At 51.5% G+C, this 6,025-nt stretch overlaps 1 long non-coding RNA gene across 1 annotated transcript; it reads left to right on the plus strand.

The window, feature by feature from the left end:
• The first annotated feature begins 4,858 nt into the window (after nt 1-4,858).
• Nucleotides 4,859-6,025, plus strand: LOC106913742 (uncharacterized). Its single transcript, XR_001417428.2, has 2 exons — nt 4,859-5,855; nt 5,935-6,025. It is a non-coding gene; the product is annotated as an uncharacterized LOC106913742 (long non-coding RNA).

A 6,025-nucleotide genomic window follows, 5' to 3' on the forward strand; every position in this document is an offset into this window, starting at 1 on the left:
CATTACATTCTTTCATTCTTTATTATTCTTTATTATTCGTGCTAAAGCCCTATAGTGTTAGGTTGGGTCTGTTTTGTTTTTGTTTTTGTTTTTTCCCTCTCCTGTTCTGTCCTGGATTTTCTGGGAGGCTATTTCCCTTTACAGCCACCAGATGTCACCACTGGGCGGGGCCCCTGGAGAAGTGTGGTGGCCAACCCGTAGACACACCGGTGTCTAATTTGCAAGAGCTGAGGAGGTGCTTCATAAGGACCGACTAGCTGACACTCCAGTGCCTGAGTGTTTGCCTCTACTGGTAACGTTTCCTTTGTGAAAGCCTTCTCCGATTGAGCTCGTGTTTGATCGCTCCTTGTGTTCTCCCCGTCAGGTTTCCTTGAAGCCATCCTGAGAGAGTCCTCGAGGTGGATAAGCGTTCCTGTCTGGATTTCCCTTGTGTTTCCTCACGACGCCATCGGTGTTACCGATCGGTTGCCTTCCCTCGTGCACTCACCTCCCTGGTCCCTTCCCGTGGATCCCCTGCGTCTCGCCACAAGCTGGGCTTGCCGGCGCTTCATGCCCCGGGAATAACCATCGGAACCCAGCTCGGATGTCAGCTCGCTCCTCCCTCCAGCTACGAGGCTTACCTGCTCGCTCTCCACCGGTAACCTATTCTCCAGCCGCCGCCACCGACAAGACTTAACCCCGCCTTCAAGTAAGCGCTCTCTGAAAGATTCTCAGAATCATTTCCTTGGGTCTGTCCAGTTTGTTCACTCCATTGTTCTCATCTACAGTCCGACGACCGGTTCCCTCCGTTCCCAGGTTCCAGGACTGCTTCCCCTGAACCCCACCACCTTTCCCCAAATAAATATTATTGTTTTCATATCGCTTCTCTTAGTGTGTTCTTGCATGTGGGTAACCCGGCTAGAACCCGACATGACAGAACACTCAGGCCAACAGCCTACCCCAGCAGACGCAATAAGAAGGGCTTTATCGGAACAACATGCTCTCATACAGTCCCATGATTCAGCTTTAAGAGAGTTGGGAAATAGACGGGCCGAGACAAACCGTCGGCTAACTGAGTTGTCTAACTTTTTGCAAGGTTCAGTTCAACAGGCGCAGCCTCCAGCCCCAGCCTCACCTGCAGCCCCAGACCCGCCAGTCCGTCCCACGTTTTCGGAGATTCGACCGCCAGCCCCCGAGAAGTTCACAGGTGATGTGCACAAATGTGGGGGATTCATCTTACAGTGTTCCATCATTTTCAATTACTGCCCTCAGAGTTTCCCACACGACAATGCTAAAATAGCTTATGTGCTGTCCCTGCTGTCCGGTCGAGCTCTGGCTTGGGCCGAGGCTAGGTTTTCCTCCCCTACTGATTTTGGTTGTTCTTATGCAGATTTCATTAAAGAATTAAAACAGGTGTTTAGTCAAGAGACTGACCAGACTTCAGTTTCCCGAGAACTTTGGAACCTAAGACGGGGACAAAGAACTGTGTCCGATTTTGCCATCGACTTCAGGATAAAGGCAGCAGCCTCTAAATGGGATGCTGCTGCACTCAAGAGTGCTTACTTCCATGCATTGAGTGAACAGATTAAAGATGAGTTGGCTACTCTGGATGAACCGGAAACTTTAGAAGAGTTTATAAGTTTGACCATAAAACTGGATAATAGAATTCGGTCTCGAGCCAAGGAGAGAAATCGCCGAAATCCTTCAGCCAGAGCCCCCCTACAAGCTACCCATTCTAGTCTCCAGGAAGCACCTAACCCCTCGGAGACCTCAGAACCAGAACCCATGCAGCTGGGTAACACTCGCCTGACACCTGAGGAGAGGCAAAAGAGACTAGTCTCTCGGTTATGCTTGTATTGTGGGGGTCCCAACCATTTCATCGCTAACTGCCCGGTACGTTTAAACCTGCAGGCCCGGCGGTAACGACGAGGAGGCTGCCGGAGCAACCCACGGATAACAAATCTCGTCTCCTTATTTCTGCTACACTTTTCCATCGCCATCAGTCTCTTCCTCTGGCTGTTTTCATTGACTCAGGTTGTGAACAAAACCTAATTGACTCTACCCTTGTTGAACAGCTAGGTATCGCTACAGAACCACTTCCGGTCCCACTTCGTGTTTCAGCCCTAAATGGGGAGATCCTGCCCAGGATAACCCAGAAGACCAAACCCGTCCGTCTTGTGATTTCTGGTAACCATTCAGAGCTAATTTCTTTTTTTGTTTTCCCTGCAGTCAGCTCCTCTGTCATCCTGGGGTTCGAGTGGTTACTCGCACATAACCCTCAGATAAATTGGAAAAAAGCTACCATTGAGTCATGGGCCAGTGAGTGCCATGCTACCTGTCTCCACTCTGCCGTCCCTCCGACTTCTCTAACGGCAGAGCAGCATGAGGCCGACCCCCCTGACCTTTCATCTGTTCCCCTCGAATATAAGGATCTGGCTGCGGTCTTCAGTAAGAGCAAAGCACTCTCTCTACCCCCCCACCGCCCCTATGATTGTGCCATAGATCTGCTACCCGGAGCCCCACTACCCAACAGCCGACTTTATAATATCTCCCGTCCTGAGCGTCAGACCATGGAGAAATACATTAATGACTCGTTGGCAGCAGGCATTATACGCACTTCATCGTCACCCCTTGGGGCAGGGTTCTTCTTCGTGGGGAAGAAGGATGGGTCCTTGAGGCCCTGTATTGACTACAGGGGGTTGAACCAGATCACCATTAAAAATAAATATCCTTTACCTCTTCTTTCCTCAGCCTTTGACCCCGTCCAAGAAGCCACCATTTTCTCCAAACTCGATCTCCGCAACGCCTACCACCTCCTTCGCATTCGCGAGGGAGATGAGTGGAAGACGGCATTTAAGACACCAATGGGACACTATGAATATTTAGTTATGCCGTTTGGTTTATCTAATGCACCTGCCTTTTTCCAAGCCCTCGTAAATGATGTTCTCAGAGACTTCATTAATGTGTTTGTCTTCGTTTACCTAGACAACATACTGATCTACTCCAAGTCCCTGGAGGAACACAAGATGCATGTCCGAAAGGTTCTCCAACGTCTTTTGGAGAACAAACTGTACGTAAAGGCAGAGAAGTGTGAGTTCCACCGATCATCCGTTACCTTCCTGGGCTACATCCTTGAGAGCGGGCAGGTAAGACCCTCAGGGGACAAGATCAGAGCTGTGTTGGACTGGCCTAGGCCCGAGACCCGAAAACAGTTGCAGCGGTTCCTGGGTTTTGCCAACTTTTACCGCCGTTTCATACGGAACTATAGCCAGACAGCTTTACCTCTAACTGCGCTCACTTCCACCAAGTCAAGTTTCACCTGGACCCCTCAAGCAGAGGAAGCCTTCAACCGTCTCAAGAACCTGTTTGCTAACGCCCCTGTTCTAGTCCAGCCCGATACCACTAAACAGTTCATCCTTGAGGTCGATGCTTCAGACTCTGGAGTGGGGGCTGTGTTGTCTCAAGTCTCTGAAAAAGATAATAAGACTCACCCCTGTGCATTTTTCTCTCGCAGACTTTCGCCAGCAGAACGCAACTATGATGTGGGGGACAGAGAGTTACTGGCTATTAAGCTCGCTCTAGAGGAATGGCGACACTGGCTAGAGGGAGCCGAGCATCCCATAGTAGTCTGGACTGACCATAAAAACCTGTCTTACCTTCAGTCAGCTAAACGCTCCAACCCTCGACAGTCTCGCTGGTCATTATTTTTTTCACGATTCAACCTGTCCATTTCTTACCGTCCAGGTTCTAAAAATGGCAAGCCTGACGCTCTCTCTAGACTGCATGCGCCTGATGACGCTGAGAAGGAACTTGCTCCCCTGCTTCCCCCCAGCTGCACGGTGGGAGTGGTTACCTGGGAGGTTGAAGACCTCATCCGTCAGGCCCAGTTAACCGAGCCAGCTCCTGAGTCATGTCCACAGGGAAAGACGTACGTCCCTACCTCCGCTCGATCCCGCTTCCTGCAGTGGATACATTCTTCCAAGTTTTCCAGACACCCAGGTATCAGTCGAACTATCGGATTGGTCAACCGAAGGTTCTGGTGGCCATCAGTTCATAGAGATGTCAAAGAGTTTGTGTTAGCATGTCCAGTCTGTTCCAGGAACAAGTCCTCCCATCAGCCACCTACAGGATTACTCCAGCCATTACCCATCCCCAAGAGACCCTGGTCTCACATCGCAATTGACTTTGTCACGGGACTACCTCCATCGAAGGGTATGACCACCATTTTCACTATCGTTGACCGCTTTTCCAAATCTGGTCATTTTGTTCCCCTTCGCAAACTTCCCACTGCCGCTCAAACGGCCATGCTTCTCATTAAACATGTTTTTAAGTTGCATGGCATCCCTCAGGAGATCCTATCCGATCGGGGTCCTCAGTTTATCTCCCAAGTTTGGCGACAGTTTTGTTCCGCCCTAGGGGCTAAGGTGTCATTAACCTCTGGTTACCATCCTCAGACTAACGGCCAGACGGAGAGGTTGAATCAGGAGCTGGAGGCCATGCTGCGTTGCCTGACTGCATCTAATCCCGGGGACTGGGCTCAATATCTACCATGGGTAGAATATGCTCACAACAGTCACTTTTCAGCAGCTACAGGTTTTTCCCCGTTCAAGGTCTCCCTTGGCTACCAGCCCCCTCTCCTACCAGCCGATGAGAAGGACATATCTGTCACTTCAGTACAGCATCACATTCGCCGTTGTAATAAGATCTGGTCAGAAACCATCACTGCACTTAACACAGCCGCTCAGAACAAGAAACAGGCTGACCGGAGAAGAACCTCTGCGCCCACTTACGTGGTCGGTCAGAAGGTCTGGTTGTCTACCCGGGACATACCCCTCAAATCAATGTCCAAGAAATTGTCTCCCAGGTTTATTGGCCCGTTTGAGATAGTGTCAGTCATCAGTCCGGCAGCTGTACGCCTTCGTCTTCCTCCCTCCCTACGTGTTCATGCTACTTTCCATGTCTCGCAGATTAAACCTGTCCTGTCCAGTGATCTGTGCCCTCCGGCCGAACCCCCTCCTCCCACCCGTTTTATTGACGGTCATCCTGCATACTCCGTCCGCCGGATTGTGGCTTCCCGTCGGCGTGGTCGGGGTCACCAGTACCTCGTTGACTGGGAGGGCTACGGTCCGGAGGAACGCTCTTGGGTTCCCCGCTCCTTTATCCTTGACCCCTCCCTTATTAGTGACTTCACCGCCTCTCAGCCCTCCTCCTCTTCTCGGCCGCCAGGTGGCGTCCGTTGAGGGGGGGGTACTGTTAGGTTGGGTCTGTTTTGTTTTTGTTTTTTCCCTCTCCTGTTCTGTCCTGGATTTTCTGGGAGGCTATTTCCCTTTACAGCCACCAGATGTCACCACTGGGCGGGGCCCCTGGAGAAGTGTGGTGGCCAACCCGTAGACACACCGGTGTCTAATTTGCAAGAGCTGAGGAGGTGCTTCATAAGGACCGACTAGCTGACACTCCAGTGCCTGAGTGTTTGCCTCTACTGGTAACGTTTCCTTTGTGAAAGCCTTCTCCGATTGAGCTCGTGTTTGATCGCTCCTTGTGTTCTCCCCGTCAGGTTTCCTTGAAGCCATCCTGAGAGAGTCCTCGAGGTGGATAAGCGTTCCTGTCTGGATTTCCCTTGTTTCCTCACGACGCCATCGGTGTTACCGATCGGTTGCCTTCCCTCGTGCACTCACCTCCCTGGTCCCTTCCCGTGGATCCCCTGCGTCTCGCCACAAGCTGGGCTTGCCGGCGCTTCATGCCCCGGGAATAACCATCGGAACCCAGCTCGGATGTCAGCTCGCTCCTCCCTCCAGCTACGAGGCTTACCTGCTCGCTCTCCACCGGTAACCTATTCTCCAGCCGCCGCCACCGACAAGACTTAACCCCGCCTTCAAGTAAGCGCTCTCTGAAAGATTCTCAGAATCATTTCCTTGGGTCTGTCCAGTTTGTTCACTCCATTGTTCTCATCTACAGTCCGACGACCGGTTCCCTCCGTTCCCAGGTTCCAGGACTGCTTCCCCTGAACCCCACCACCTTTCCCCAAATAAATATCATTGTTTTCATA

This window comes from Poecilia mexicana, unplaced genomic scaffold, assembly GCF_051168715.1.
Source record: "Poecilia mexicana isolate PSO_F unplaced genomic scaffold, ASM5116871v1 scaffold_2, whole genome shotgun sequence".
Lineage (NCBI taxonomy): Eukaryota > Metazoa > Chordata > Actinopteri > Cyprinodontiformes > Poeciliidae > Poecilia > Poecilia mexicana.